Below are 21433 nucleotides of genomic sequence, written 5' to 3'. Positions count from 1 at the left end.
ATTATAATTTGTTAAATTATGAGGGAAGTTTAAAAAAAGTATAAAAAGTGAAGTGAGAATAAAGCTACAGACCTATGCTTACCGACCTATAAATAAAGCATACCAACCTATGCTGTGGGGGCAGGGAAGGGCAGTTTAAATCTTGCTAGAATTTTGGTGAAAGAGGAGGATCCAGAGAAGCAGCCAGAAGGCCAAGTGAGATTGATCTCAAGTGAATCTAAGTCAAATCTTTGCTCTCTCTGTGGTAGAGGATTTCAAAAGAAATGCCCTTGGGTCATAAGTCAATCCACTAAAGCAGTAAAACTTCACCAGGCTACAAGATAGCATCATCTGAGGAACTTAAAATTAGGCCACCTCAGACCAATGGAACCAAAATACCTGAAAGCGGCTCCAGGGAAGAGAGAGAGAGAGAGAGAGAGAGAGAGTGTGTGTGTGTGTGTATAGGCTCCCTCCCTAGGTGATTTTTATGGGCCAAGAGTTTGAAATCCCACAAAGTTGATGCTGATATGCATAACATTGAACTACAGTGTTTGGGAAAACGGGCTTTTATTTTGGGATATGGTTATTATGATCAGTTTCTTTTTAATTGAAGTGTAATAAAATTAGGAACAAAGGATTTATGGTAAGTGACATCAATAGAGAAAAAATGAAATTATAGCTTTAAAAAGGTTTCTATCTCAATAATCAGTTTGGTTTTTTTTTTAGATTTTTAAAAAATCTATTTATCTGACAGAGAGAGAGAGAGAGAGCAAGCCAGCACAAGCAGGCAGAGCAGCAGAAAGAGAAGCAGACTCCCCACTGAGCAGGTAGCCTGACGAGCGTCAGGGTGGTGATTATGACCTAAGCCAAAGGCCAACGCCCTAAACCTAAACTGACTGATCCACCCAGGTACCCCTCAATATGTTTTTTATTTTAAATGATTTTCGCTCAATGAGCATTTGTTGAGAATCTATGATGTACAAAGCCTTGCACTAAAACTTTGAGTTTTGTTTTTTTTTCCTTAATGCTAAGAAATGGTTCTTATCCCCAAAGTTATTCGAGTCTGGTTAGGAGATATAAATGACAAGTGATAAAACAAGGCAGAAAGAAATACCATACTTGAAGAAACGGAGTGCTGTGGAAACACTAAGGAGGTCACTCTACCAAGCAGTGGGAATGCAGAGACTTTCCACAGAAACCAAGATTTGAACTCAGCCTTGAAGGATGAACAGAGTCTCAGTAGGTGGAGAAATGCGGTAAGAGGACAGATTCCCCATTTGGGGAAGAGTAGGAGCAAAACCTCAGCAATGAAGAAGTGCACATAATTCACACCTCATTCTTCTCTGGATCTACCACGATGAGTCCTGACTGATCTCCAGCCTGGGCAGCTCCAACCTCCACCCTCCTGTGGCGCAGGCCTCTTGCCATCCAAGGGAGCCACAGCTCCTGTATTTCCATAGAACACTGGGCAACTCATTTAAAAAATGACCATTTTTTAATTAACCTGTAGCTGCATAAGTGTCCCTAAATATTTATGCTTTTAAGATTTTTGTATTACCAAACCTATGTATGCTGTTGTTTCAAAATCAAATAACACTGCAGGGTATAAAATAGGAAGTGAAATTCCTTCTTATAATTCATCAGAGGTAAGCAATCGGTGTGGGCATTCATCCAGTTTCTCTGTTTGTCTCTCCTTGTCTCTTTCTCTCTGTTTCTCTCTCTCTCTCCACACACACACACAAAGACACACACACAGACGTATATACACAAACATATGTAATACAAACATAATATTCTTTAAATGTTCATATCAGACTGTATATATGTATACACACATATGTATAGGTCTGTGTATATATGTGTATACACACCATATGTGTGTGTGAGTTTAGTAAACTAAGCAATTCTATGTGTACTTATATATGTACTTAGTACATTTATAGAGAACGTAATGTCTCTACATATAGAGTGTCTGTCTATACATGCACATATATGTTTATGTGTGAGGAAGTATGTGTTCCTCTCAAACTCAGGAACCTTTTGCTGACTGCCCCTCACATACCCGCTAAGTGCAAGCAGTTCGCTCGTTGTTCCAAGCCTTATGTGGTCAGGTGGCTGCCTGCCCCCATCTCTGGCCCCCTCTTCAGCCATCCTGGCTACTTTCTAGAAGGGTCAATAGCTGGGGAGAAAAGGAATAGTTTTCCTCCTGAGTATATTCTTCAAAACTGGGGTCCTTTCAGCAACTGTCTTCAAGGTTACTCACTATGTTGACACAACTTGTTATGGAGATAAAGGAAAGACCTTAGGGGAAGCAGAATGAAAGCCAGCCCAGAAACATGCGGAGACGAAGTCAAATGGCTGGTATTACGTGCTCTTTCCCTAACTCCCAAGAGACAAAGCCCTCCCTCTTTTTGACTGACAACCCACGGGAGGACTTAAGCTCAACACTGCTTCAGACACACTGAGAGCTTTTGTAAACTGAGAGCTTAACTCATCTGTTCATGAACAAACCCAGCTGCTTCACTTCTCTGTGCTTTTACGTGTTTTGCCTTCTTCAAGCTGGGACACCCTCACCTGCCACCATGCATGAGGCAAACTCAAATCCTCTTTCAAAACTCAGCATATTGTAAAAAAAAAAAAAAAAAAACTCAGCATATTGTGCAAGGTTGTTTTCCCCTACATGGAGACCACAGTGAGATGTCCCCCACCCAGTGATTTAGAAATAAGGCTGCCACAGAATAAAATAAGTAAGCCACATAAACTATGGATATGGTTAGCCCCCTGGAGGAGAAAAACAACCAACTGTGTATAAATATGTGACTGAAGAATTCTAAAGCTCTTCACTTTCAAAAAAAAAAAGGAGACTATAGTATTGGGAAAACTCAGGGAGAAAATATGAAGAAGAGCTATAATAGACTGAAACACAATTAATTCTGATTGCCGGTTGCCTGGGTGACTCAGTTGGTTAAGCATTTGCATTCAGCTCGGATCATGATCTCAGGGTCCTGGGGATCGAGCCCCACATTGGGCTCCCTGCTCAGCAGGGAATCTGCTGCTCCCTCTACCCCTCCCCTCTCCTTGTGATCTTTCTCTCAAGCTCTCTCTCTCTCAAATAAATAAATAAATAAAATCTTTTTAAAAAGATGTGTTTACCTTATTCACAGTAAGACCATGCAAAGAGAAGGGCCTGGTAAACCCAGAAAGCATTGGATGGAGGGCGTTGGGGAGGGGCACAGAGACACAACTTAGCGGGTGGGTATCAGTCATTTTCACTGCTGTGTATTTGTCTAGCATACGAATCAATTACAATTTGTCTCCTATTGGTAGAAACTAAGATGGTTTCCAAGAGCCATTTCCATTGTAACCTTCTCAATGGATATTCTCATCCACGTGTCTGCCTTCATGAGTTTGTACTTTCTGGAGTATATGTTTAGGAATGGGATTACTGTATCGTAAGGGGTGAGGCTGTTTGACTTCATACTATGTAAGGTCAGATTTCCTTTCACCTGTTTGTGCACTTTATGCTGCTTCCAGGAATATATTTATATTACTTATTCTGATTGTTCTACATTCTTGACCAACACTAGGTGTTTTCAGTCTTTTTTTTTTTTTTAAGATTTTATTTATTTATTTGACAGATGGAGATCACAAGTAGGCAGAGAGGCAGGCAGAGAGAGAAAGATGAGGAAGCAGGCTCCCTGCTGAGCAGAGAGCCCGATGCGGGGCTCCATCCCAGGACCCTGGGATCATGACCTGAGCTGAAGGCAGAGGCTTTAACCCACTGAGCCACCCAGGCGCCCCAGGTGTTGTTAGTCTTAAACACTGGTTGAGTGGATGCAATGGAAATGTTATCTCATTATTTTATATGCATTTCTCAGACTGCTACTGACACTGCATATCTTTTACATTTTTTCTTATTCTTTTAAAGAATTATTTATTTTAGAGAGGGGCAGAGAGAGAAAGAGAGAGTGAGCATGGGGAGATGGAATGAGAGGGAGAAGCAGGGAATCTCGAGCAGACTCTCACTATATAGAGCTCGATCTCATGACCCTGAGATCACAACCTGAGCCAAAATCAAGAGTCTGATGCTTAACCAACTGGGCCACTGAGGCACACTACATATCTTTTACACTAAAAAAAAAAAAAAAATTATTTGAGAGAGAGAATGGGTAGGGGGAGAGCCAGAGGGACCAGTGGACTTCCAGCTGAGCATGGGGTCCAACTGGGTGCCAATCCCAGGACCTTGAGATCATAACCTGAGCCAAAGTCAGACCCTTAACTGACTGAGCCACCTGGGTGCTCCATCTTTTACATTTCAAGGGAAGGTTTGAGAATCCACTTCTGTTCCTATCCTTTGCCCAGTTTTCTGTTATTTTTATTGTATTTATTGTTTTTCAGGAACTCCGTGTGTGTGTTGTATGCACATACACACTTTGGATATGTTCTCCTGGTCCATGGCTTTTCACTTAAAAACAATTTCTATGCCTCAATTTCCTCATGTGTAAAATGGAAAGACTAGGGCCACCTGGGTAGCTCTGTGGGTTAAAGCCTCGGCTCAGGTCATAGCCCCAGGGTCCTGGGTTCAAGCCCCACATTGGGCTCTCTGCGCAACAGGGAGTCTGCTTCCCTGTCTCTCTCTCACTCTGCCTACTTGTGATCTCGGTCTGTCAAACAAATAAATAAAAATAAAATAAAATGGAAAGACTATTATTAAACAAGTTAATCTATGTAACATACTTAGAACAATGAGTCTGGGTTGCTCAGTTGGTTAAGCATCTCACTCTTCATCTCAGCTCAGGTCTTGATCTCAGGGGTGTGAGTTCAAGCCCTGCATTGGGCTCGATGCTCAGTGCAGAGCCTACTTAAAAAAAAAAAAAAAAGATGGGCACCTGGGTGGCTCAGTGGATTAAGCCTCTGCCTTTGGCTCAGGTCATGATCTCAGGGTCCTGGGATAGAGTCCTGAATCAGGCTCTCTGCTCAGCAGGGAGTCTGCTTCCCCCTCTCTCTTCCTGCCTCTCTGCCTCTTTGTGATCTCTCTGTCAAATAAATAAATAAAATCTTTTAAAAAAATTATTAAAAAATTTTTTTAAAGTTTTGAAAAAAGAACAGTGCATATAGGAAACATACAGGAGACACTGTATAACCATTTATCATTATTATTATTAGTAGTAGTAGTAATAGTGTCTTTGGATAAAAAGATTTATTTTTATAGTGTTCCTTAGTGAATAGAAATTTTTTGTTAAAATGTCTAAATTTATTGGGACACCAGGAGGCTCAGTGGTTTAAGCATCTGCTTTTGGCTCGGGTCATTATCCCAGTGTCCTGGGATCGAGTCCTGCATCGGGCTCCTTGCTCAGTTGAAAGCCTGCTTCTCCCTCTGCCTGCCACTCCCCCTGCTTATGTTCTCTCTCTCTCTGACAAATAAATAAAATCTTTTTTAAAATGCCTAAATTTATTAATTTTATTTTCCATGGCTTATGTTTTTTGTGTCTAACACCAGCCTTTTATTCTTTTTCCATGCTTTGCCAATTCTGTGAGTGTGTTTACAGTTGAAAACTTTTCCATCGAGCACTCTGGACCCATTATAAGTGGGAGAGTAAGGAGAACACTTAACTCTTTGCTTCTGTGTTTTTGTTTTTTTTGCAAAGGGTACGTGACTCATTAAAGACAGCTTGCTATCAAAAACACTGATTTAAGGAATAAAACTGATGAAAGAAACAAAAGCAGACTCACATTCTGACCCTGGAGTGAAACCTGCTTAATTCACATGGCCTGTAGTCCCAAGTCCTGGGGAGAGCTTCTCAAGCAGGAAGCCTCAGGCACTCAGGCTCTCCGGGCTCCTCCCTTGAGAGTCTGGGGAGGAGAAATCACCAAAAGCTGGTCATTTCCTCAGGCAGTTCCCCACTGGGGAGCTCAGTCTAATCTTGACATGATCTCTACACCCATGATGTTCATCCCAACATCAAGGAAGAGGGCACTGGAACCAAGCCTGCAACTGAGGCAGATTAAACTCAATGATTCAAGCAGTATGGCCCCAGGAGGGAAGGGGGACAAGCAAGAAGGAAAGCATCAAGTGTCCTGGGCAGGGTCTGCTTGGTCCCAAGCTGGGCCCAAACCTCACACCGGAAAGGGGTCCAAACTGGGAATCAACCACCAGTTGACAAGTTCTGGGAAGAGGCTGAGCCAGGCTGTTGGGGAGCAGTGTGTCTCTGAGCCCGCCACGCTGGGTCTTAGAGCCCTGCAAGGGTACCAGCCTTCTTGTCTCCCTCCCACTCAGTTCCAGTACAGAGCTCAGAGCGTGCCCAGCTGGCACTTTCTGGAGAATCAGGAAGGTCCCAGAGGCGGTGGAGAGGATGCTGACTCTGACCTTGAAGGTCAGGAAGACTATGTCTCCAATTGCTTTTTGCCTTCCCAGCCCTACATCAGCAAAACTAGCATTTACAGAGTCCGCAATAAATAACCAGGAGTCTGAATAAATAGTAAAAAAATCTCCTAAATACTGCATGTTGGGGGAAGAGGATCATTTCTCCAGTGTTTCAAAAGATGATGGCTGCTTTTCTGGACATTGTCACGAAGATCAAAAATATGCATTAGTCCACTGAATTGGCTCTATAAAACAAGACTTTTTTTTTAATCTTTTTTTTTTTTAAGATTTTTTTAATTTGACAGAGAGAGAAAGATAGCAAGAGAGGGAACATAAGCGGGGGGAGCAGGAGAGGGAGAAGCAGGCTTCTGGCTGAACAGGGAGCCTGATTCGGGGCTGGATCCCAGGACCCTAGGATCATGACCTGAGCTGAAGGCAGATGCTTAATGACTGAATCACCCAGGCACCCCTAAAACAAGACTTTTAATCATGGTGTCACAGTGAGCTTATACAGGTGCTCTTGTATGGTATTTAAATTTTTAAATCTCTACTTTTTTTGTGACTCTTCCCCCATTTTTCTTTCCTATGATTGCTTTTTTTCAAATGCTGATTATTTTTATACACGACAGAATTCTTTTTTTGGTCTCATAAAATTTACTATATCCAAACAAGTCTACAAGTGTTTTACCTAAGACCATGTCTGTTCAGTTGATTTGCTGTTCTGTGAAATCAAACCTTACCCATCACATTAACTAAGTATTGTAGTCATTTTGCAATGTCATTCTCAGTGATTAAAATCACTTCCAGGCCCTTCTGTGGTCATTTATTTCCTTCTGCTCTGTTGAGACATTATAATACTCGTGGGGAAAGTTTCATGGCGACAAAAGCAGGAGCAGTTACTAATCAGAGGAGATGCTTGTTAACACAGAGCAGCACTGTCCAAACCCGGGGAGATCAAGATAGGCTACAAGCCACAGAACTCCACTTCACAGGACAACTCAGATAGCTGAAGTGAATGGTGGGAAAGTTCCAAAGCTTCTTCCCAGAGAAAAGTCGGCTTTGCCTAGATACCCCTCAGGACTCTTTTCTATTTGGAATTCCTCAGAGAAGTTATACTGAGTTTCCTGCCATTCAATTTGTATCAGAGATCTAACCCAAAGAATTGATACTCAGGGGAGATCATCTATACTTTCCCAAGTTTCTTTGGTCATGAAATCCTTACTAGACAAATTATTCAGAAGCTACTCTGGTTAGTGGGAGGGAGTCATTCAGAACTCGAGTTTCTTAAAGGAATGCATTTACTTCTTTCTTCCCAACAGTGAAAACCATGTATTAGAATATGTGTTCCCTGTTTCCCGGGTTGGGAAGCTCAATGACCAGTTTAAATTCCAATCGTAGGGCGCCTGGGTGGCTCAGTGGGTTAAGCCGCTGCCTTTGGCTCAGGTCATGATCTCAGGGTCCTGGGATCGGGTCCCAAATCGGGCTCTCTGCTCAGCATGGGGCCTGCTTCCCTTCCTCTCTCTCTGCCTGCCTCTCTGCCTGCTTGTGACCTCTCTCTGTCAAATAAATAAATAAAATCTTAATAAATAAATAAATAAATAAATTCCAATCGTAGCATCTTTGTTAATTTTTATCATTAATGCAGATACATTCCATTCTCCCCTTGGTCTTGCTTTTCTATCTCTATTTCCTCATTTACTACTTATGTCCCAAGGTTCTGTCTTCAAGCCCACATCATGCTCCAGAGACTCAAAACCAACGATTTTCTCAACATCTCAATTTGGATTTCCACAAGAATCTCTAACTCAGAAAGTTTAATACTGCACTTAATTTCCCAACCGAAGAAGAAGAAGAAGAAAGAAAGAAAGAAAGAAAAAAAGAAAGAAAGAAAAGAAAGTTCAGGGCGCCTGGGTGGCTCAGTGGGTTAAAGCCTCTGCTTTCGGCATGGGTCATGATCTCGGGGTCCTGGGATCGAGTCCCACATCGGGCTCTCTGCTCAGCAGGGAGCCTGCTTCCCTCTCTCTCTCTGCCTGCCTCTCTGCCTACTTGTGATCTCTGTCAAATAAATAAATAAAATCTTTAAAAAAAAAAAAAGAAGAAGAGAAAGTTCATTCTCCTTGCTTTTCCCAGCCCCAAAGAATGTTAACCCCATCCAGTCAATAGCCCAGTCAGAAATCTCATCATCCTCAATTCTTCTCTTTATCACATTCCTCTGTTAAGACTTGCTGGGTCAGGGACGCCTGGGTGGCTCAGCTGGTTGAGCTGCTGCCTTTGGCTCAGGTCATGATCCCAGGGTCCTGGGATGGAGTCCCACATTGGGCTCCTTGCTCAGTGTGGAGCCTGCTTCTCTCTCTGCCTGCCACTCTGCCTGCTTGTGATCTCTCTCACTCTCTCCCTCTCTCTCTCTCTTTCTCTCTCTCTCTCTCTGACAAATAAATAAATTAAATTAAATCTTAAAAAAAAAAAAAAAGACTTGCTGGGTCATACTGCTGTACGGCAAATACCTCCCACCACCTCTCAGAGGCTTAACACAATGAAAGTTTATTTTTCACTCTGAGTACTGAGGCAGAGCTGGGGCTCTGTGCCCCTTTGTCACACTGACTCTGGGTCCCCGGGTGATAAAGTAGTCACTCCCTGGAACAGTTTTGGTCAACACAACAGAGGAAAAAGAGCTCTGAGGGGTTTCATTCTGGCAATATGATGCTCTCAGCTCAGAAGCAACCCATGTCACCTCTGCTAGAGCTCCCCCACCCACCTCGCTTGGCTCTCTCCCCGGACCGAAGGAGGCTGGGAAGCAAAACCCTACTGTGTGCCCGGAAGATAGAGAGTAGAAAAATTCACAAGCAGCATGAATGACTACCACACTGTCTTAGGATGGACTCCCCAGAAGCAGACCTTGGGATGAAGATTCATGTGAAAATGATGAATCAGGAAGTGTTGCCAAGAAAAAAATGGTATGAGGGTGGGAAGGAGAGACATGGAAGAGAAAGCAAAGGAAGTATCTGACATCAAATAAAATCCCATGAAGGGCCATTTAGACTCAGAGCAGTCCGGACCAGGATCACGGAATCGGGAGTGGTTCTACTTCTGCACCAGGAGTCATTTGCTAGGGTTCCCCTCAGGGAGCTGTAAATCCTGGGTAGTTCTGGCTCTCCTTGCCCGTGTTGGCTATTGGAAGTGAAAGCACAACCTGAAAAAGGCAAAGGGATCTGGGAAGCGTACAGGTGGAGCCCTGACATCCTCTTCCACCCGTATCCCCCGCCAAGCCGAACCTACTGGTTCTATCTCCAAAGTATTTCCTCAATTGTCTTATTTCTCTCTACCCCCAGTTGCCCCTCCCTCTGTCACCCCTCGAGCCTGTCATCCTTGATCTTCTGCAGTGCTGCAGTCGGGATACTGACCTGCCATCTTGACATCTCTCATCTAGTCTTCCAACCATAGCCAGATTGTTCTTTCTGATTCATACGGTCTTTCTCTGGTGACATCTCAACCTTGTCATGCCCGCTGTCTCATCAAGATATCATCCCCATTTTGCAGAAGAAAAAAACCTGAGCTTCAGAGAAGCTAAGTAATTTCCTCAGCTTTGTCCTTCACTTAGTAACTGCTAAAGCTGGAATATGAATCTAGCATACGTTACTTCTAAAACCTTACCCACTGTATGTCACTGCTTCTGGATCATGATTAATCTGTCTGCAATACTCTGATTACTCCTCAATTCGACAAACTTCAAACTCCACTTGTTTCAAGCCAAATGCATCATATTCTTTACCTCTCTTACCAGATGTTCTGCTCTTGAGTTCTCAAAGTCAGTAATGGCCCTGCCATCTTCTGGTGTCACCCTTGACTCTTTTTTTCTCCCTCCTTTCTTGTTTCTAGTTATTTCCACGCTGAGTGTACTTCTGACTTCTAAATGCTCATCACTGCAGGTAGGGCTGGCTTTATGTGCCCCACGCTGCGGTGTACAGAGTACCTGCCAAGTACTCATACGTGGGAGGTCCTGGAGCAGGCCCAGCGAGGGCTCATTGGTAGTGGATAGCATTCCAACAATAGTCTATGCCAAGAGATGAGATCGGAGTCCAGGGAAAGAAGCCAAAGTTGGCCAGTCAGCTTGCCAAGCTGGAAGTTCTTGGATACCGTTATAAACAAAGGGAAAGGAGCCAATGGAGAGGGAGAGACTGACTCATGACCGAAATGAAAGAAGCAGTCATGAATGGAACGGGGTCTTGGAAGAAGCAATGAAAGGTTTGGTCATACAGGTCTTTGGGACACCACTGACTCTGATGACTGGGGTCTTGAGGAGAAGGAGGTGTATGCCTGGCATATATTAGGTGCCAAAATAGTATTAAGAGATCTTAAGGAAAATCTCCATCCCTTAGTCCCTGGAGGTACCTCATCTGAACTAATTTAGTTTTTTTTTCTTTAGTCTAGCATTTATCCTTGTATTCCCAACCAATATATTTATACTGCTATTTCTTTTTTTATATACTGCTATTTCTTAATTTATCAATTTGGTATCAGTTAACTTCCTCTTAGGTAGATGATGAATTGATCTATTACATTAACACTTCCTACTCCCCTTCTCCTTCAGGATAAGACATTCTAGATTAATCAATAGTCAAGGTATTGAGGCACCTGGCTGGCCCAGACAGAAGAGCATGAGATTTTTGGTCTTGGGGTTGTGAGTTTGAACCTCATATTCGGTAAACTTAAAAAAGCAAACTTGAAAAAGACAGTGAAGGGGCATCTGGGTGGCTCAGATAGCTGGGCATCTGCCTTCAGCTCAGGTCATGATCATAGGGTCCTGGGATCAAGTCCTACAATGGGCTCCCTGCTCAGTGGAGAGCCTACTTCTCTTTCTGCCTTTCTCTCTCATAAATAAATAAATAAAATACATTTTAAAAAGACAGTCAGTGTATTATTGTGGTTTTGTAAATACACTTTAATGATGGTTCTATTAATTACATGTTGTATTTTCACAATTTTTTTTATCTTTCCTGGAATTAATAATCTTTAAAATGCTGTTTTCTAAGTACCTATCTTTAATGTTTTCCCAAATGGTCCATTTGTCTTCAAATACTCTCAGTAAGACTTTTTTTTCTTCCCCACATGAACAAGCATATTAGATAATCTATTTCCGGGCGCCTGGGTGGCTCAGTGGGTTAAGCTGCTGCCTTCGGCTCAGGTCATGATCTCAGGGTCCTGGGATTGAGTCCCGCATCGGGCTCTCTGCTCGGCAGGGAGCCTGCTTCCTCCTCTCTCTCTCTGCCTGCCTCTCTGCCTACTTGTGATCTGTCTCTGTCAAATAAATAAATAAAAATCTTAAAAAAAAAAGAAAAGATAATCTATTTCCTTTTTTTTTTTTTTTTTTTTTTTTTGCTTTTTTGTCTTTTTGAAGGCCTCCCGCCATGGCACTCCACCCCCCTACTGCAGTCTGTGTGGGTTGCTTACTCTCAGCTATCACCCTGAAAATTCCCTTCTCCATCAAACGATTTCTCTTCTGCTGTGTTTCCTCTTACTGGATCCAGTGATACTCTCTTCCCTGGTTTGCTCTCTGTATTTGCTGAAGCACAGCTTCTGGCAGGTGTTAAGAAAGGAGAGTGTCTTAATCCACCCCCTATACCTGATCATGGCTTGACAAAGTCATTTAAAAAAGCATTACCCCAGGCTCCTAGATAACTCGGTGGGTTAAGCCTCTGCCTTCGGCTCAGGTCGTGATCTCCGGGTCCTGGGATCAAGCCCCACATCGGGGGCTCTGCTCAGCAGGGAGCCTGCTTCCCTCTCTCTCTCTGCCTGCCTCTCTGCCTACTTGTGATCTCTGCCTGTCAAATAAATAAAATCTTTAAATAAATAAATAGTAAAAAAGCATTACCCCTTTATCTCCAGCTATTTTGATACTGACTATATGCCAGGTAGCTTATGATAACATAGATGGGTTTCCCAGAGTTCTGGAGGCTGAAAATCGGAGAGCAGGGTGCCAGCATGGTGGAGGTGTGGTGGGGACCCTCTTCCGGGTTGCACACGGATGCCTTCTACTCACTCATATCTTTGTATGGCAGAGAAAGGGCACGAGAGCTCTCTGGGCTTCCACTAATCCCACTCATGAGAGCTCCTGCTCATGACTTAATTACTGCTTAATACCATCACATTGGGGGTTGGGATTCAACATAGGAATATTAGGGGTGACAAAAATACTCAGTCCCAGTGGGTTAGTCCAACATGGCTGTTCACTTCATTAAACCGAAGGAAAATGTCCCATTCCACTCTGCTGTAACAGTCTTTAACGACATGACATAATCATGGGAGTGATGTCCCATCCCTTTCCATATTACTATGACCTAATCAAAGGACTGACATAACACTACCTTTGCCATATTCTATCTGTTAAAAGCAAGTCATGGGTCTTGCCCACACCCAAGGGGTGAGGATTAAACTAAAGAATGCACACCAGGAGGGCGCCTGGGTGGCTCAGTGGGTTAAGCCGTTGCCTTCCACTCAGGTCATGATCTCAGGGTCCTGGGATCGAGTCCCGCATCAGGCTCTCTGCTCAGCGGGGAGCCTGCTTCCCTCTCTCTCTCTCTCTGCCTGCCTCTCCATCTACTTGTGATTTCTCTCGGTCAAATAAATAAATAAAATCTTAAAAAAAAAAAAAAGAATGCACACCAGGAGATCGGAAAATACTGAGGTTCACTTTTGGGTCTGTCTACCACAGGAACAATCTACATATGCTTGGTATTTAAAGTATTAGGAACATTAAGAAAATTGGGCAAATTAGAGGATCTAGCTGATGAGCTCTGTGATTTCAATTTAAAATGAGTGAATAGGGCCGCCTGGGTGGCTCAGGTGGTTAAGTATCTGCCTTCCCCTGGGGTCACAATCCCAGGGTCCAGGGGTCGAGCCCCACGTTGGGCTCCCTGCTCAGTGGGAGCCTGCTTCTAACTCCCTCTGCCTGCTGCACCCTCCTGCTTGCACTCTCTCTCTCTGTCAAATAAATAAATAAAATCTTTTTTAAAAAAATAAAATGAGTGAATAATTGACTTAGATTTGAAATTTTTTTGACTTAAGAGGTATGAGTTTTAGTAAGTTTGAAAATTACTTCAGATTATTTGAAAATAACATCCACCACACTCATGTTTTATTTATTATACCCATATGTTTAATTTATTACAAATATGAGAATTATGAAAGTACGTGAAAAAGGAACAGCCAGTCTCTAAAGACAGACACAATCAATTCGTGTTCCTCGCTGTGCGTGCCCTTTGCTCCTTATAAGAAGAACTTGATTCTCCTCCCTTTTAATCTGGGCTACCTTGTAACTAACTGACCAAGAGAATGAGGCAGGAGGGACATCCTGGGACTTAAACCCAGGCCAGAGAGGGATCAGTAGCTTCTACTTTGTGTCTTTTGGAATGCTCTCTCTTGGAACCCAGTGGCCATGCTGTGAGGAAGCAAATCCTATATCTGATAGCAGAACATATAAAGAACTCTTAAAACTGAATAATAAGGAAACAAAAACCGAATTAAAATAAGCAAATTTCTGAACAGCTATTTCGCCAAAGAAGATATAGAAATGGCCAACGAACACATAAAAAAGATGCTTAACATTGTCAGTTATTCGAGAAATGCAACTTAAAACCACAATGAGGGCGCCTGGGTGGCTCAGTGGGTTAAGCCGCTGCCTTCGGCTCAGGTCATGACCTCAGGGTCCTGGGATCGAGTCCCGCATCAGGCTCCCTGCTCTGCAGGGAGCCTGCTTCCTCCTCTCACTCTCTCTGCCTGCCTCTCTGTCTGCTTGTGATCTCTGTCAAATAATAAATAAAATCTTTAAAAAAAAAAAAAAACACCACAATGAGCTATTACTGTATACCTGCTAGAATGGCCATAATCAAAAAGACAGACAACAATTACTGTTGGGGACAAAGGAGAGAAAATGGAACCTTAGTACGTTGCTGAGGTGAATGTAAAATGAGGTAACCACTTTGGAAAACAGGCTGGCAGTTTCTTAAAGAGTTAAATATATGTGTATTATGCATGTCTTTTTAGTCTAATGTTTTAACAGCTGGGGCTTTGCAGACTGCCCCATCAGGTCTAGCGAATTCCTAGAGATAACAAACTACAAGGTGCCTTTCATATGCAAACCAACCAATCCAAAGCCAGTGCCCCAACTATTTCCTTTGTGGAACTCTCACTTCTAAAAGCCATTATTTCTCTGCCCTAATCACCTTAAGGCAAGTACAGGACAACTTGAAACAATCCCAATGCCCCAGAGCTCCCTGAAATTATTCAAACTAGCCAATCCTAAACCTGTTTACCATGCCTCACTGGTACCTTCCTGCAGATATGGTATAAATTCTTTTGTCCATGTATTCCCCTTTCTGGCTCCAGACCAACTTGGTGCTTCCCAGGTGGCCCATTATGGCATGGAGTGATCCTTTATTCTGGGAACAAAGAGCAATCTAATAACTTTTCAGTGGAAATCACCTCTCGATCTGTTGACCTCACCGTATGTGAATAAAAATAAGACCAATAGGGTGCTTGGGTGGCTCAGTGGGTTAAAGCCTCTGCCTTCTGCTCAAGTCATGATCTCAGGGTCCTGGGATCAAGCCCCACATGGGGGGGAGCTCTGTTCAGCAGGGAGCCTGCTTCCCCCCTCTCTCTGCCTGCCTCTCTGCCTACTTGTGATCTCTCTCTCTCTCTCTCTGTGTCAAATAAATAAATAAAATCTTAAAAAAAAAATAAAATCAACATTTGAAAACAATCTGTTTACCACAGGATCCAGCAATTCCTAGTATTTCCCCAAGTGAAATGAAACTGTATTTCCACACAAATATTATCACATGGATGTTCTCAGCAGTATTCATAATAGTCAAAAAGTGCAAATAACCCCCAAACGCATAAACGGATGAATAAATAAAATGTGTTATATCCATACAATGGAATGCTCAGAAATAAAGTCTGAACTATTGAAAGATGCTAAAACATGACAAAACTAAATATAATCATACTAAGTGAAAGAAGCCAGCCATGAAAGAACACATGTTGTTGTAATTCCTTTTACAAAAATGTCCAGAAAAACCAATTTATAAAAAAATACATATATGTATTTCTAACTGCCAGGGACTGGGTTGGAACAGAGATCGACTGCAAATGGGCATGGAAGTTCTCTTTGGGTTCGTGAAAATATTCTAAAACTGGATTGTGGAAATGGGTGAATGACTATATAAATTTACTCATCATCATTGAATTGTGTGCTTAAAACAAGTGAATTTTACAGTATATAAATTTATTCCTCAAAAAAACTGTTTTTAAAAAATAAGAAAGTCTGGGGGTGCCTGGGTGGTTCAGTCAGTTGAGCAACTTACTCTTGATTTTGGCTGAGGTCATGATCTCAGGGTCGTGGGATCGAGCCCCACAGTGGGCACCACACTAAAGGAGTCTGCTTGAGATTCTCTCTCTCCCTCTGCGCCTCCCCCCTACTCACAGGCACACCTGTGCATGCTCGCTCTCTCTTTCTCTCTCTCAGGTGAGGAAGAGGAAGAAAGTCTGGAATAAGGAAGTCAATGACTCATTACCTCCTGAGGGGTGAATATGATATTTCAGAAGAAATGTCTGGCTGCTATTTTTTCCTACATCTACCACCACCATGTGAGATAGAAGTTTTGTGGGGTCCCCAAGAAGCAATCCCAAGTGGACTAAACACAGCCTGTGTGGACACAGTGGGTCACCTTTCCCTGTGGGGCCTTATCACATGAATGGTTTGTCCTAGGTCTGTGTTGGGAGAATGTGGGGTTCGATGGCAGACTATAATAATACACCCTTACACTTCATAGATACTGATTCTCTGGGAGCTATTTTGTAACTCTTCACCTTGTAGATAACAGAACATGCAAATTCTGCCCTGTTCAACAGAGACTCAATTGACTTCCAACCCCCACTGTGGAGGAAGCTCATTTTCCCTCCATTTGCACATTCATTGCACCATTCCTGCTTCCTAAATGTGTCGGTTCTTTTGGTTCTTTGACTTCTCCAGTTTTAACATCTGCCAGATTCCCTAATTTGGGGGGGTGGGGGGAGCCAAACGTGTACATTTTATTTCTGAATGAGAATCATGATTTTATCTTTTTTGTAAGTTATCTTTAGCATGTATTTTTAAAAGATTTTATTTATTGGGGCGCCTGGGTGCCTCAGTGGGTTAAAGCCTCTGCCTTCGGCTCAGGTCATGATCCCAGGGTCCTGGGATCGAGCCCCGCATCGGGATCTCTGCTTCGCAGGGAGCCTGCTTCCTCCTCTCTCTCTGCCTGCCTCTCTGCCTACTTGTGATCTCTGTCTGTCAAATAAATAAATAAAATCTTTGAAAAAAAAAGATTTTATTTATTTATTTGAGAGCAAGAGTGAGCACAAGCAGAGGTAGGGGCAGGAGTAGAGGGAGAAGCAGATGCAGGGAGCCTGACATGGGGCTCTATCCCTGGACTCTGGAATCATGACCTGAGCCAAAGATAGATGCTTAACTGACTGAGCCACCTAGGCTCCCTAACAGACTTAAAAAAAAAAACAAAAAAAAACAAAAAAAAACAACTTTTTAAATTATCTTAGGTATTTTTTTTTTAAGATTTTATTTATTTATTTGACAGAGAGATCACAAGTAGGCAGAGAGGCAGGCAGAGAGAGAGGAAGGGAAGCAGGCTCCCTGCTGAGCAGAGAGCCCGATGCGGGGCTCTATCCCAGGACCCTGGGATCATGACCTGAGCCGAAGGCAGAGGCCTTAACCCTCTGAGCCACCCAGGCACCCCAGACTTTTTTTTTTTTTAGAGCAGTTTTAGGTTCACAGCAAAACTGAGCAGCAAGTACAGTGTCCCCATATACATGCACAGCTATCAACTACTAGCCACTATCAACATCAGATACCAATGATTCATTTATTACTTCAAGAACCTACAGTGACACCCCATTATCATCCCAAGTCTATATAACATGTTTTCCAATCATCAATAAGTGTCATCTTTATAAAAATATCAAGATAACCTTCCATGTATCATATTGCCTCGATAGAGTCCAGATAGGTCCCCTAAATGAGCAAACGGCCTGCTTTCAGAACACTGCCTTCACAGTTTATTTCTGCCCAAGTGTACTACAAGTTATAACAGGATGGCAAATTCCATCCACAGAGAAGCCTGCGGGATCCTCAGAGACCTTGAGGAGAAAGTACCTCTTCCCAGTCTCTATCAGACATGCACATATCCTCATGCTTTATTTTGTATGAATTTAACTGTTCTACACTGAACTGAATTTCACAATTCACCTACTCGCTTATGCCGGAAGCCCAATGTTTCCCATGGATGCCCTCTTTTCCTTTCTTTATTTTTTGTTTTCAAAAATAGCCATCCTGGGGCGCCTGGGTGGCTCAGTGGGTTAAGCCACTGCCTTCGGCTCAGGTCATGATCCCAGGGTCCTGGGATCGAGTCCCACATCGGGCTCTCTGCTCAGGGGGAGCCTGCTTCGTCCTCTCTCTCTCTGCCTGCCTCTCTGCCTACTTGTAATCTCTCTCTGTCAAATAAATAAATAAAATCTTTAAACAAACAAACAAACAAATAAAATAGCCATCCTGTGTCCACTCTGGGCAGGCACGCTACCAAACCCTGGAGAGATGGCAAGCATGGACGCTATCCCAACTTCTGTGGAACCTGTGATTCTTAGATAATCGTACAATTACATACTGAAAACATGCTATGAAAAAACCCCATGACTTAAAACAGGGGTCCTAGTCTGGCTGGGCAGTGAGGTGGGGTCAGGGGAAGCTTCTTGGAAGAAATGACATTTGGACTGAAGTCTAAAGTTGAATGGAAGTTAGCCAGGACGTGTGTGTGTGTGTGTGTGTGTGTGTATTTTCACGTGTGTGGCAGTTAAGCAGTCCCTACAAGACAGCAGAAAACGCTAAGTTCTTGAGGAGGGAAAGAATGTTCTAGGTGCTGTCAGGTCACCAAGGTGGGAGTTCAGGCAGAGAGTGGAGGGTAAAGATATGAGGCTTGTGATCAAGGGAAGTCAGTTGCTGAAGGACATGTGAAGGTATTTTATTTATTTTAAGAGCAAAAGGAATATGTTTAAATATTTGTATCCTAGGGCACCTGGCTGGCTCAGTTGGTGGAGCAACTCTTGATCTCAGGGTTGTAAGTTTGAGCTCCAAGACGGGTGTAGACATTACTTTAAAATAAAATCCTTTAGAAAAGATCTGTATCCTTTTCTAAAATACTCTAAATTGGAAAAGATCATGTTAGGGACGATGGTCAGGTGATACGATGAATTTTGCAGCAGGCCAGGGTTGAAATGTTTGTTCCGATTAGAACTGTGGCAGTGGAGCTGAAAAGAAATGGAGGGATAAGCAGAAAGAGTTGGAGGTCCCTGGAAAAAGAAAGATGAGACATAGCTTTCTTCACTTAACAAAGTCCCTGTAGGCAGGCCCCTGGCCATCTTGTGATCTCTCCCTGATCTGCACAACTTGCCCAAAGCACATTGCTTGCAGAACGTCTTAGGAGATGTTGAGACTGTACAAGGGGAGATGTCAGGAGTTAATGATTTTAGGTGGACAAAGGAATGTAGAACACTTGGCCACTATCAGGCTGGGAAAGGGCCTAATCATATCAGGGACAATAAATCAGTGGTAAAACTCCCAGTGCTGGTTCAAAAGTAAAGATTACCTTGACGCACATTCTTGAGTTATCTATGCGGGATCCAAACTCCCCAGAGCACTCAGAGCCCGGACCAGCTGGAGCTGGAGAGTTGATGATGCTGACCCTGGCTGGCCCTCGGGACTTGGATGACTGAGACCACCTTAAGATGACTTTTGCCTCAACAACACACTGAGTTCCCCACTGCGCAACCCTTTTCATGAATGCATATGTACCCTTAGCTTAAAACTGCCTCAGTTTTGTTGTGTTTGCTGTTCGAGGAGACACTGTCTTGGGAAATATTTTTGGTGTTCTTCTTTACTTGTTGCAAATAGAAACCCTGCCTTTTCCTGTTCTTTGGCCCGGTTGGGTCTCTTGGCTGGATACCCACAAAGAGGCAAACCCAGCTCTGGGTAACAGAGGCACACAGGTGATATTTGGAGAATAAGCTAGAGAGTACGAGGTGATGGGCCAAATAGGAGAGAGAATGCAGGAGAGTTGAGTCAAAGATGACTTCTAGGTCAGTCAGCAGACTGCACTACTGGGTAGGGTCCTTCTCTGAGGCAGGGAATACCAGAGGAGAACACCCCTCCGCCCCCCACCCCACAACCCCTTTTCAGTCTCAGGAAATCTCTCCAGCTGCTCTTGGGGGTTTGATTTTTTGGCATTGAAGGGCGAGATTGGTCAGTCTCCTCTTCCTTCCTTGAGCAGCATGATCCCAAAAGGAACAGAGATTTTTCAACAAAAGCCAGGAAAGGAGCTGTCTTATAGGGAACATCTTTTTTAGGCCCAACTATACACAACCCCCTGAACAAGGACACATAAAATCCTGGTCAGCTTCTTGAAGTGGGGAAGGGAAAATGCTGGGAAAGAAAAAGACAGTGGGTGGGGGACGGGGGTGGTGGAAAAGGAGGAGGACTGTGTGGTTCATGATCCTGCAACTCAGGGAGAGAAAAGTCACCTCTCTGATGAAAATCCCCAGGAGGCATATCTAATTAGTCAGCAAGTGCTATTGATTCTGCTTCCTTAATAGCATGTGAATTAACCCCATCACCTCTAGCTTCAGTTCCCTGCTTCAGGTCATATTGGTGATTGGGTTCTCATTACTTCTTTAACTGACCTGCTGTAATAACAATTTTATCAGGATGGGGGATGGGCTAGATGGGGGATGGGCATTTGGGAGGGCACTTGGGATGATGAGCACTGGGTGTTCCATGTAAGTGATGAACCATTAAATTCTACATGTGCGTCCAGTATACTATACATGTTAATTAACCAGAATTTAAATAGAAGTTGGAAATTTTAAAAAAATTCCAATCATATCAGGACTCTATTTGGCTGCATGTAACAGAAACCCAAGTAACCAAACAAAAGTTTGGTTACTTCTTGACTAACCAAACAAAAGTTAACAGTACCTACTTGGTACAGTATCTTAAGAAGTTAGAAAGGACTGACCTCCAGATTCATCTCCGCGTTCCAGGTGGGAAGAAGTGGAGAGAAGGGAAGGCAGCTCCTTGATCAGAGAAGTAAAACATTTCTAGAAATTCCCAGCAGATTTCCACTTTTGCCACAACACTTGTCACAGCAGTTGCAGGGGACGATAGGGAGTAGATACGTAGCAGAGTGTTCTTTTCCTTGTTGTTCACAGAGAAGACATGGAGGATGCATGAAGGTTAGGTCACGGATAACGTCCATGCTGCCGCCCAGCTGGTTCCACTGTTGCTAATCCCGCCCCTTGCTCCAAAGCCTTCTCCAGGTGCCTGCTAGAGGCATCATTCTAAAATCAGAGCCTGTCACTCTCTTGCTTATTTTAGTGGTAACCATGGCTTTCAGGATAAAATTCCAGTTCCTGGCTCGGCACACAAAGCCCTTTGGGGTCTGGCCCCATGTCTCTCTCCTTGCATCTCCGTCTCCTGCAAACACCCGCGGCTTCAGCCACCCCTGCACATCCCAGAACTGACGATGTCACCAGTGCACACACTTGTACCTGCTGCCTGACATGAACTACCTGTCCCCTTCCCTTCCCAGCTCAAGTCCAGCATTCTTCAGACTTCTGTGGGGGTGCGGGTTCTTCTCAAGTCTTTCCGGGGCTCTTCTCTCTCCTCTAGTTTCCTGGGGTTCCCCTCCATCTTAGGTGGCACTTCTCACTGCACTCTTGTTATGGGCTCCCTGGAACCATGAGCTCCCCATGGGTGGAGATCCTATTTCGGTGTGAGTCGTCAGTAAAAACGCTCTCAATGCATGAATCTGGTCTCATTTGGAACGATCGCTTCTTTGTAAAGTGGACCAATGTACAGAGGGGCCCCCATATTATACAGTTAATACCTCCTTCTTTGGAGGAGAAGCAGAATAGGAGAGACGAAGCTGTGGTCGATGCTTCGGTGTGGCCTTCCGTTTCAGATTTTCGGAGTAGCTGAGAGCGTCGAACTCC

Source organism: Neovison vison, chromosome 1 (assembly GCF_020171115.1).
Source record: "Neovison vison isolate M4711 chromosome 1, ASM_NN_V1, whole genome shotgun sequence".
NCBI lineage: Eukaryota > Metazoa > Chordata > Mammalia > Carnivora > Mustelidae > Neogale > Neogale vison.
This window is presented reverse-complemented; position numbering follows the sequence as displayed.